This window comes from Chanos chanos, chromosome 4, assembly GCF_902362185.1.
Source record: "Chanos chanos chromosome 4, fChaCha1.1, whole genome shotgun sequence".
Lineage (NCBI taxonomy): Eukaryota > Metazoa > Chordata > Actinopteri > Gonorynchiformes > Chanidae > Chanos > Chanos chanos.
Window position 1 is genome coordinate 31,196,036 of NC_044498.1, and position 11,886 is coordinate 31,207,921.

Here is an 11,886-nt window from a genome sequence, read left to right on the forward strand (position 1 = left end):
TGCCCCAGCTCCTGGTCTTACTGCGGCTGGAACTGCTCTTTCATCTGTCTGAGGTGAAATGGAAACCCTGCTGCCGGGGCTGGAAAAGCTGGAGAACAAGCCTCCCACACCAGAGCCTCCGAACGCAGCCTCTGCCTCTCTGGGCTTAGGATGGACGGCTGGCTTTGTCACCAAACTGAGAGCAGCAGAGGGGTTGTCTTCGGTTCCCGTGTTTTTTTTTCTCTGTGTCATGAGTGTGTGTCAGTGAGAAGAAAACTGTGGCTGTGTGTTTCATGCTGCTGTCCTGAGGGGAGTACCATAAAAAAATAACATTGGGATATGAACAAACGCAGCTGTGGTCCTGACTAGTTTGCTGTAAGTGAACTGAGGCTGTGTCATGTATGAGTAAGTGTATATTAGAGATCAAAGCAAACTATGTGACCTTTTGAATCAAGGTTCTGAAAAATCCACTTAAATGAGAAAGTCAAAACAAATGAGTGGAGTGGAGGAGTTCAGTCCCAGGAGCTTCATTAGAGGAGTGAGTAAAGACTCTGCTACCAGCTGCTGTGGCTCTCTCCTCCTCCACTGCCATCTCACTGCATCTCCCCCACAGTCATCTAACTGCATCTCCTCCACTGCCATCTCACTGTGTTTCCTCCACAGTCATCTCACTGCGTCTCCTCCACAGTCATCTCACTGCATCTCCTCCACTGCCATCTCATTGCATCTCCTCCACTGCCATCTAACTGTGTCTCCTTCACAGTCAACTCACTGCATCTCCTCCACTGCCATCTAACTGTGTCTCCTCCACTGCCATCTAACTGTGTCTCCTCCACTGCCATCTAACTGTGTCTCCTCCACTGCCATCTAACTGTGTCTCCTCCACTGCCATCTCACTGTGTCTCCTCCACTGCCATCTCACTGTGTCTCCTCCGCTGCCATCTCACTGTGTCTCCTCCACTGCCATCTAACTGTGTCTCCTCCACTGCCATCTAACTGTGTCTCCTCCACTGCCATCTCACTGTGTCTCCTCCACTGCCATCTAACTGTGTCTCCTCCACTGCCATCTAACTGTGTCTCCTCCACTGCCATCTCACTGTGTCTCCTCCGCTGCCATCTCACTGTGTCTCCTCCACTGCCATCTAACTGTGTCTCCTCCACTGCCATCTAACTGTGTCTCCTCCACTGCCATCTCACTGTGTCTCCTCCACTGCCATCTAACTGTGTCTCCTCCACTGCCATCTAACTGTGTCTCCTCCACTGCCATCTCACTGTGTCTCCTCCACTGCCATCTCACTGTGTCTCCTCCACTGCCATCTAACTGTGTCTCCTCCACTGCCATCTAACTGTGTCTCCTCCACTGCCATCTCACTGTGTCTCCTCCACTGCCATCTCACTGCATCTCCTCCACTGCCATCTAACTGTGTCTCCTCCACTGCCATCTCACTGTGTCTCCTCCACTGCCATCTCACTGTGTCTCCTCCACTGCCATCTCACTGTGTTTCCTCCGCAGTCATCTCACTGCGTCTCCTCCACTGCCATCTCACTGTGTCTCCTCCACTGCCATCTAACTGTGTCTCCTCCACTGCCATCTAACTGTGTCTCCTCCACTGCCATCTAACTGTGTCTCCTCCACTGCCATCTCACTGTGTCTCCTCCACTGCCATCTCACTGTGTCTCCTCCACCGTCTCTGTCCCAAAGTGATCTCATTATGTCTCCTCCAAAGCTCACTGCGTCTCTTTCACTGTCATCTATCTATCTATCTATCTATCTATCTATCTATCTATCTATCTATCTATCTATCTATCTATCTATCTATCTATCTATCTATCTATCTATCTATCTATCTATCAATCTATCTACCAGTCCCTATGTGTGTGTGTTTGTGTGTGTGTAACTTGTGCTCACAACCGAAATAACAAAATAAAACGTTGAAACCAGAGACTGAACATTTGCTGTGTGAGTGGTTTAGGGACAGGGTTGGTAATTTAGAGTCTGAGGCAAAAAAGGAAAAGAGTCACTGTTGTGCGAGTCAGTGTTTGGCACTCGAGTGGGATTCCTGTGTAATCACAGATCTTCTAATCCAGTGTCATCTTCCCAGCACACAGGAAGTGTGGTCTGGGTCTGTGGCCCGTGGGAGGAGATGAGTGATCGTGTCTTGTCAGCCGAGCGGGTGCTGTTGTTGATGTTGTTACCTTGAGTGATGAGAAATAGAAAAAGACTTGGCAGAAAAATTAGCATTTCTGCTGTAAATGAAAAAACTGAGAAATATATGCACACAAGCACGTGTTAGCAATGTTTGTGCCTGTTCACAACTGTTGTTATTACTCAGTACTTACCGCTCAGTATTTTCAGATTTATCCACGGTGTTACTCTACTCATTTAGAACTGTAGCTTGTAAAATGTAATAAAACATATCATAATGTGAAGTTATTTACACTGATGTTGCTAAAGCTAACTCCTCCAGAAAATCGTTTATCATTGTGTAGGAGGAGCGCCCGTTGTTGTTTGTCTTTTTATGAATATGAGCCAAGTTTAACCGTGAGCTGCGTTCTAAAGGTGCTCCTGTCAGTTTGCATGTTTTTGCACCAGCTGCAGGATTGACCAAAAACACCCTCTTTTTCTCAGGCTTTTTCCTTAGGGTGCTCATGACTCCTGTATTCTCCTCTTCCATTCTCTCCTCCTTTTCCTCCTCTCTGTGAGTCCCACAAATGGTCCAATCCCCCCCTTTTTTTAGCCAGTGGTTCCTAGCCCAGATCAAATGGTCAGGTTTAAAAAGTAGAAGTTTGAGGGGGATGAGCAGCTGTCTATAAAGCAGCCTAATCCCTAATGCTGTAATGTATTTCATTTCACACTCTCTGATGGTGTTGCTCCTTCTTAGGATTACTGAAGGGGCTGGGTTAGGGAAACCGGGGGGGGAGGAGAAGGGGCACTGAAGCCCTTCAGACCCAAAAGAGGAGAGAGAGAGAGAGAGAGAGAGAGAGAGAGAGATGCATGTTCTAAAGCCAGGGGGCTCTTCACGGAGTTGGATCTTTCCTAAAGTACAAAACCACTTTGCAATTTGGATGCTTGTATTCAGATTGCAACCGGCAAGGGGGGGGGGGTGAAAGCAGAAAAAAAAGAAAAGCATTGATATCTGCATTGTCGCAAAACCTCCCCGGAAAAATCCAGACAAATCCCATTGTAGGCGTGTGACCGCGGAGCTTCATAAAGTGAAGGACCAATATAGTTCAGACCCTTATGAGATGAGGATCTGCTGAGATGCAGGGGCCTTGGCTGGGATATTGGATGCAATAATTCCCTGCTAGGAGAGCAGACACAGCCTCCTCTATATCGTCCTCTAATAACCAATTTACAGGCATACAGACTCTAGCCAATAACGTCTCGCTAAAGTTAAAATGCAAACTCTTCGGTGCAAGATGGAATTAAGGCCAAGTTTCTCTTTTCTTCGGCTCGCCAAAAAGTTCAGAGGTCTAAAGAAATATGGAGCGCTTTTTCCTACTTCACTGATCTACTGAGAATTGCAGCTGAAAACAGCACAGAGCCCCATCCACATTCGAATTTAATAGTGCAAAGTAAATAATTGCGTCTTGTTAAGGCTGAATTTGTCTTAGATTAAATAAAACCTAAACATGCTTATCTCCTCTAAAACGCTTTGCAAATGAGGAAATTATAGCTGTTTAACACATTTGGTGAGTGTTGCTCTCTTTGCTGCAGAGCCTGTGTACTCACACATTGGGGAAGCATTGAAGAACATAATACACAAAAGCTGAAGTGGCATTGTATTATGTATGTAGTTGTTCTGGTTGATCTCTTTAATCTGTCCCTCTCCTTCACACACATACAGACACACACACACACACACACACACACACACGTACACACAGAGAGAAAGAGAGAGAGAGAGAGAGAGAGAGAGAGAGAGAGAGAGCTCAGCTCTGGCACAGTGGTCATCCAAGTCCCCTACGAGTCCTCACACAATCACTGCCAGCAGATCTATTTACTCGTAACAAGGGCTTAGTGAGAGCTCCCTAAATAAGAATATATGGTCATTTATAAGCTAAGCACCATGGATTGTGTTGCGCTATTGGTTTAAGCATTTTACACTCTCCTAAACTCACTCCAGATTCTCCGACAACCTTGACAGTTAAGCCCCATTGTGTTTGCTCACCTTATTTAAACCACGTCACACAACAAAACATAATCCATAGCCAGAGAGGAACGTTTCTTGGTTCACTTTGCTTACACAGTCCTCTCTGATGAAACACACAGGTAACCGAGAATGGTTGAGGAATTCCAGACAAACGTATCCTTTCCCTTTAAACAGATCCTGATCTCACTCTCTACTTTTTGATCAGATTCAAGTGATGAATACAAATGTTTGAAGCTGTGGATGTCACCATGACTCTGACCTGAAGTCAGTCCAGATGTCCTCTTTAAATGTTCTACTAAACAGCTTTAATTCATTAGCAACCAACTTAACAGAATTTTTTGGACATTCTGAGTTGTGTGGACGCCTCACTAATATCTCTGTGTCTGTACTTTAGCATGTCAGACCACGTTTTTCTGTGCATTATTAGAGCTGTGGTTATCAGTGTTGATGACCATATGCTTATGGTCTTCTTACAGTTCAGCCACCACTCCACTGTCAGGACTGGACTTGAGAGGTTGCTTTTGCAGTTTGCGGTGTAAACCGCAGCGCTTGCCAAGACCTCCATTCTTAAGCTGAAAATAGATGTGGATTTGAAATCAATGGGTTTATTATTTATTTTATTGAACTGAGAGGTCAGCAAGAGTGCGCTGGAGTCATAAACAGCTCCCGTCTCATGACGAGAGCGTTTCTCTTTCATGGGAAATGAAATGAAATATTGAGCATAATCAATAGTCAATCTGTAATGACTGTGTTGTTTAGCTTTCACTTGAGAATAATTTATATTCCCTTAGATCAATAAGTAATCTTGGGCATAGTCAGATGAGGGGAAATAAAGTGGAAAATGATGAGTTGGCTGGCAAATGCCATCATCTGACTCTTCTCAGACAAAGTCAGAATTATTACTTGTGTTCTTCACACTAAAAAAAAAAAACTTAAGAAAAAAACAGCCAACCTTGATGCAGCCCTAGGCATTGGCTTTCTGAATTTACTCTGCGTGTGAGCAGAGTTCTGTAAAAACAAACGAAAAAAGCTTTACTCTAAAATTTTAATAAAATCAATTCAACTCGCCCCCCCCCCCCCCCCCCCCCCTGTTTTACATTGCAAAAGCTTGAATAAGGCCCATCATTTCTGAAAAGCTGAGACAATCTGCTGATGAGTGGAAGCAAACAGGTTTTTGTCGTTACATATGCAAGTCTTAGCATCTTCACTAAAATGTATGGCTAAAACTCTTCATTCTCAAATGCAGCATGTATATCTTTTGCCATAGTTTTTTGTTTTTTGCTTTTTATCATAGGTTCCATTCTGCTTGGCAGAGAAGCTCCTGTCTGAGGACTGTTACACTTCTCTGACTGCCACCTCCGATCCCCACCTGGAGATGTTACTGAGAAGGAGGAGGAGAGAAAAGAGAAAGGGATAGAGAGAGAGAAAGAGAGAGAGAGAGAGGAAGAGAAAGAGAGAGAGAGAGAGAGAGAGAGAGAGAGAGAAAGAGGAAGGGGGGGGCAGGGCAGGGCAGGGAGTAAGAGGGAGGGTGCAGTTGTGGACTGCTGTTAATTCTTCCATATCTAAGCCTCTTTGCTGAGACTCCCTTTGTCTTGAAAAGTCTAAGTCATTAAAAGCTAATCCTATCAGTCGACCTAATCTGGAGTCAAGGAGCCAGAGTCCAGCTCTCCTAAAACGCCCTTTGTTTGGCTCAAACACACACACACACACACACACACACACACACACATACAGCTGAGTCCGAGAAGCTCTCGCTCATCTCTACTTCCCAAACCTTCCTCCATCTGTTCAGACACTGCACACACATCAAATAAACAAACCAGACAAAGCAAGCAAACAAACAAACAAAAAACATAATGTGTTTGTAATGAGTGAATTAATATCCTTCCTCGCTCTGGCCCGCCCTGGATCGTTATGTCCTACGGGCCTAACAGGAGTCCTCAGAAACCAAGCTTCCTCTGCTCATGTCTCTCAAAGACACCTTCAGGTTTCTATTACAACAGTTTGAAATATTTTCAATGTTTTCATGGACAGACACCACAACCTGTCAACTGCCAGCCACATGAGTAGGGTTTGAGGGATTTTCCACAGATATTCTTCATGACAAAGTTCTTTTTTGTTTTTTTTTTATAAGTGAACAGTTAGGGGATGAAAGCATTTAAACAGACAGCACTGCTCAATAAGCCTTGGTATTTTAATTTGGACTGTGGAGGGAATGGTGTTTATTTCGTGGGGCTGTGGATTGCGAGAGCTTGTTAGCCGGGTTTCTACGGTTTAGTATGCTAGATCGTTTAGGCAGTCACGTGTCCCGTCTGAAAAGTGACAAAATGTGAGGTTTACTCACACACAGCTGGGCCTCTAATGCACGTTAGGTTCCTAAACACGCCAGGGCTGTTCTCTGACGCAGCCACACTTAACGAAAATGCCGACATGGAGTGGGTTTGCGTCGAGTCTAGACAAACACTGCTTTGGCTGGCCAGTGGAAAGCACTTGCTCCCCCAGACCATGGGATGTCCTGCGGAGTATTCGTTTATGTTTTTGAATGTGTGTTTTCAGAGTGGAAAACCATTTGAAAAGGAGGCAGATGGACATTCCTTCTCTAAACTGACATTTCAAAGTTTACAAAACATGTTTTGTATGAGCTTAAGATGACGTCAAAACATTTTCAATGAAAAACGAGAAAGAACAGAAGGAAAGAAAAGAAAAGAAAAGAAAAGAAAAGAAAAGAAAAGAAAAGAAAAGAAAAGAAAAGAAAAGAAAAGAAAGGCAACGAGAGTTGTAGTGAGCATTATGGTTCATTATGGTTTAATCTGTTAAACCCTGAAAGTGCATGGAAATGTCTCTACACACACACACACACACACACACACACACACTCAGGCCCATACACTGCTCCCGTCATCATAAAGGGAGGCTTATGTGGACAGTTCGATGAAAACCATGTGCAGATCAAGAGTAATTATGGCATAATAAATTGATAGAACAACAAGAACATAATTGAAATGAGCCTTAAATGCAGGTAAGTTTTTACGCAGGGATCTCAGGTTGCACCCACGCTGTCGAATAAACACTTAACTTCAACCGTCATCCCGACCGGCCTGACAACCACGCCGCTCACCCAGACTCTCAGCAGGCAGCCAGGGGTCAGAGGTCACTCTTTAAAATGTTTATGCACTGCCCTGTGTGCTGAACTCTCTGACATTTTGGCTATGGGACCCCAAATTTGGAAAATGACTTTAAATGTGTATTTTTTGTTGTCAGGGTCCGGAGCTCTGGAGGATTGCTGGGGGTGTGTTTATGCAGCACTGTCTCCAGTGGTCAAGATCAACCAGGGTTCTCCCTCATCAGCCACCACTGCCCGTGCTCCATCACGGCCAGTGGCATGTATTCAACTGTATATATAACCAAGGGCACATGTGAAATCAGGAAAAACAGTTTGACTACTGTGTCCTTGAAATCAGCCATTGCTAATTATAATCTGGTATATTTTACAGAGACCCAACAGCTGCCGTACAAAAAAAAAAAAAAGGAAAAAAAAGACAACATTTCACTATGATGTATAAGTGAAAGAAAAATAGTTGTTAATTTTATGATGTTTTGCATTTATATCTGCATGCAATGATATGATTTACAGCAGGAAGAAGAAAACAAATGGGATTTAACATTAACTGATATTTGATATTTCTCCTTAAGGCATATTATGCATATTACATCATTTGTTTTCTTAAAATCTCTTGAGTTTTGTTTCGTTGCCAAGGCAGCGCACATCTCAGACAATGCAAAGCGAGTCCAAATGTCACATGGTCTGTAAAGCTGTCAAGATTTGACAGTTTGTTATCTTCGAAATGACAACATCGCTAACATTTGCACGTTTGCGCAAATCAGCTGTGTAAAAGTAAACAAAAGGAGTAAATAAAATAGAGACAAAAGCCTCTTTGTCTCTATAGTCCAGATTAATATCTTAAAGGTGTTCCATTGTTCAGAGTTATGTCAGTAGGACCCACAGTGGTATTTTGAGATTGAGTGAAGTGCTGAAAGAGCCAGGCGAGGAAGCCACTGAATTGAAGGATTGCTTTTCACTGGTACACAGAGTCATTCCCTCAGACGAATCACCCACGGGAGAGACCCACATGAGGGAAGAGATGAATGTATCTTCACTCCAGTTTACAGTTCAATTAGCAAAGCACAAGGACACGAGCAGATTTTAATTTCCTTAACCAGGTGTGAGGAACAAAAGAAAGAAAGAAAGAAAGAAAGAAAGAAAAAAAAGAAACAAGGGGTGGTGGTGGTGGTGGTGGTGTGTGTGTGTGTGTGTGTGTGTGTGTGTTTATGGGGGTGTCTAGGCCTCATCTTGATGCCAACACACATGAAATGTCTTGTACCCATCTGTCATAACCATTAGCACTAACATAAAAATAAGACTTTTTGCTTACTAAATTACAACAATACCTGTTTATTTTACAAGAATTAATCTCTTTTTCTTTCCAAATTATTTTTTGTGTGAAGATGTATTAGATGAGAAAAGAAAAGAAAAGAAAAGAAAACAATATCACAGCACACAGTAAACAGTCCTTGTTTGTTTTCATTGTTGTCATTGTATTAAATGGAAAAAAGAAATGCAGGAGCAGTAGCGGTTGCTGCAGACTGCACAGACTCCATCATTCCCCTAAAACGTATGGGGGATTTCTGGTCAAGCAGAGTGACCTCCACCTGCCCTTGCCTGTATTTAACTGTGTTTGGGAGATAGGCTCTGGCCTCGCTATCCGATGCCACTGCTCCGAAAGCCAGTAATTACATTCAGTCTTCCCCTGACTGGTGCCCTGCTCCAGAGCTGAAGCTGGAGCTGATTTACCCCCCCTCCCCTCCCCCCCAAAGTGATCCAGCATGGTCTATAGATTATTATACCGCGATGTCAAAACATATAAACGACCATATCAGCAGACCAGAGTGCCTCCAACAGTTTATGAACATCAGCGTGTACTGAATTAATGTGTATGGGAAAAGTTCACATGATAGAATTCCTTTTTCTTTGTCATTGCAAGTCTACTAACTTAAGATTCTCTTATTGTATGTGTGTGCGTGTGTGTGTGTGTTTGTGTGTGCATGTGCGTGTGTGTGTGTGTGTGTGTTATGAGTCTCTCTTTGACCCACTATACAGGTCAAATAAACGGCATTATACCAACACTGTATGAACTCTGCCACGCACTTCTAAAACCATTTTTTTTTGTCCTGTGAAAGCTTCTAACTTTTTACTGTATCACCCTAATGAATAGCCTTTCACACCACAACTACAACATTGTCACAGCACAATGAATGATTCGGAAAACTGGCCTTTAAACATTGCTCCATTTGGCATATACCTTATGGATATATTGTTCCATTTAGGATATACCTTATATCCTAAGAAATAAAGTATTTTTTTGTGCTGTTTTGACTCAAAGGCTATAACGGGATACGATCAGTATCCCGTGAAGTTGGAGTGAAATCGTCTTTTCTCTGACGATGCTCCCATATGGCGCGGCACAGAGAGAAGAAGTAAACACAGCAGGCAGAGCGCTGGGTCACTCCGGAGGTTTTACACATAATAAGAGTTAAGTTCAGCAGAGGCATGAAACCAGATCTGCTTCTATTGGCAGACATTCACTTAAAACCAGAGGGCTGAGAGACCAATAGCCCAAGGAGCCTGTAGCTCAGGTAGACAGAAACCTCTCTCTCTCTCTCTCTCCCTCTCTCCCTCTCTCTCTGGTTTAAGTTTCCACCAGGGACCGAAGGGGGCCTTCAGCGTCGTGTCTGCTTCAGAGCATTGTTAATGGGGAGGGTCTGCAATCAAAGTGCTGAGTGTTTGGGTCATGGAGCTGCTGTGATTGCGTCTTACCCCAGGGCAAAAAGCGACTCCCTTGGGGACTCCTCTCTCCCTTGGCTCCTCTCCACTCAAAAGACAGGAGACACCACGTTGTTTCAACAGCCGTCCTTTCATTCTCTACCTCCAGGACCTGACCTCTGAAACTCGACCTTCACAAGATATGATATTGTCTCCAGTTTTGCTCATTAGTCCTTTAATGCGCTGTGTGCTTTAGAAACTAAATGACTCAATACTTACATCATGTTAACTGAACATGCAATACATCGTTTCATTATTCTTAGGTTAGTGTAAGGTCATTTACTATATCTAATGACCGTCAAAAAACAGCCTTTATCAGTTAAGTAAAGTATATTATTTAGTTTCTATGGCAATCTTTACTTATCCTTAAGTGAGAGGAGTGTAGAATTTTTTTTTTTGGAAACCTAACATATTAAGTTAAGATTTGATGATGATTCAGGTGTGAAACCTTTGTCTAGTGGCAGTTCAACAGGTGAACAAACAGTCCGGGCTTTAATTTGTGGAGTCTGTCTTCCTTGGCTCACACCTCACTGTATTTTTACCATCAGTCCAGCCTCACGGCTTCATTAGCCTACACTTTTTTCACAGGCCTTGTGTTTATTTGAGAAAAAGAAGGGTACTCCCCAACCCCCTCACAACCTTTGGGTGTCAGCAGCGACACGTTGTCCCCTGCCAAGTCATTTGTTTTCTGAGCAGGTGTGGGGAGAACAGTGTGTTCGTTCTAAAAGTAGCCTTTAATTTTAGAATGTACCAGTGCATTCCGCCCTGCTGCCTGTGTGTGTGTGTGTGTGTGTGTGTGTGTGTGTGTGTGTGTGTGTGTGTGTGTGTGTGTGAGTGCGCGTGTGTGTGTGAGAAAGGAGTGAGAGGGCTGAAGCTTTGACAGACAGGGGGTGTGTTTCATCAGCGTTGCAGTGGTAGACTCTGGTAACACAGAACCATGTGGTCTGAATGTGTGGACAGGGAAGAGTTGAGATGCTCATTAGGGGCTGGTGCCAATGCTTAGACGAAGCTAGATCCTCCTCACATCTTTGCAGGGAAATATGGGTCTTCACACGTCCTCTGCAAAGCACTCTTTCGCTCTCTCACTCTCCCGCACCCTCCCTCTCTCCTTCCCTCCCTCCATCTCTAAGGTGCTGATCAATTCACAGCCATCCTGGGAGGTGCGAGACTCATCCCTGCACTTTGTGATTGGCCCACGTGTGACATGGCCTCTGTCGATCCTACTCTCTCTCTCTCTCTCTCTCTCTCTCTCCCATGCTTGTTCAGGGCACACATTTTTTCTTTTCACCTCTGGGCTTTGCCAGCCTGCACTCCACAGATGACAAATGCAGCCAGACTTCACCAGATGAAATCACACTCATCCACAATTTCTCTCTCTCTCTCTCTCTCTCTCTCTCTCTCTCTCTCTCGTCTCAGATCCCATTAGCACACCTGAAATAATAGTTCAAGTGACAAATGCTGTACTGCTGTGGTGCTTATAGCTGAGAGAGAGAGAGAGAGGAGAGAGAGAGAGAGAGAGAGAGAGAGAGAGAGAGAGAGGGATATTTATCTACCCATGAAGTAATGATCTAGCCAACATAGCACCAGCTTACAAACATACTTTAATACTACTACATCTAAATAAGAAACACATATCTTACTACACTGAAATAACGATGGAGCTGTTTGTTTCCTTCCTTATTTAACTGGCTCAGATGTACATAGTTTCATTCATTGGTGATAATTAATTGTAACAGGCAATTGTTAATTAATAATACAAAAATATAACAAAAAATTACAAAACAAAACCTTAATTCTCTTTCAAATGCCAGTTTTGCATTACACATTTTATCATCCTGAAGAAAAGTGAATTCAGGATAATGAAATAAACTC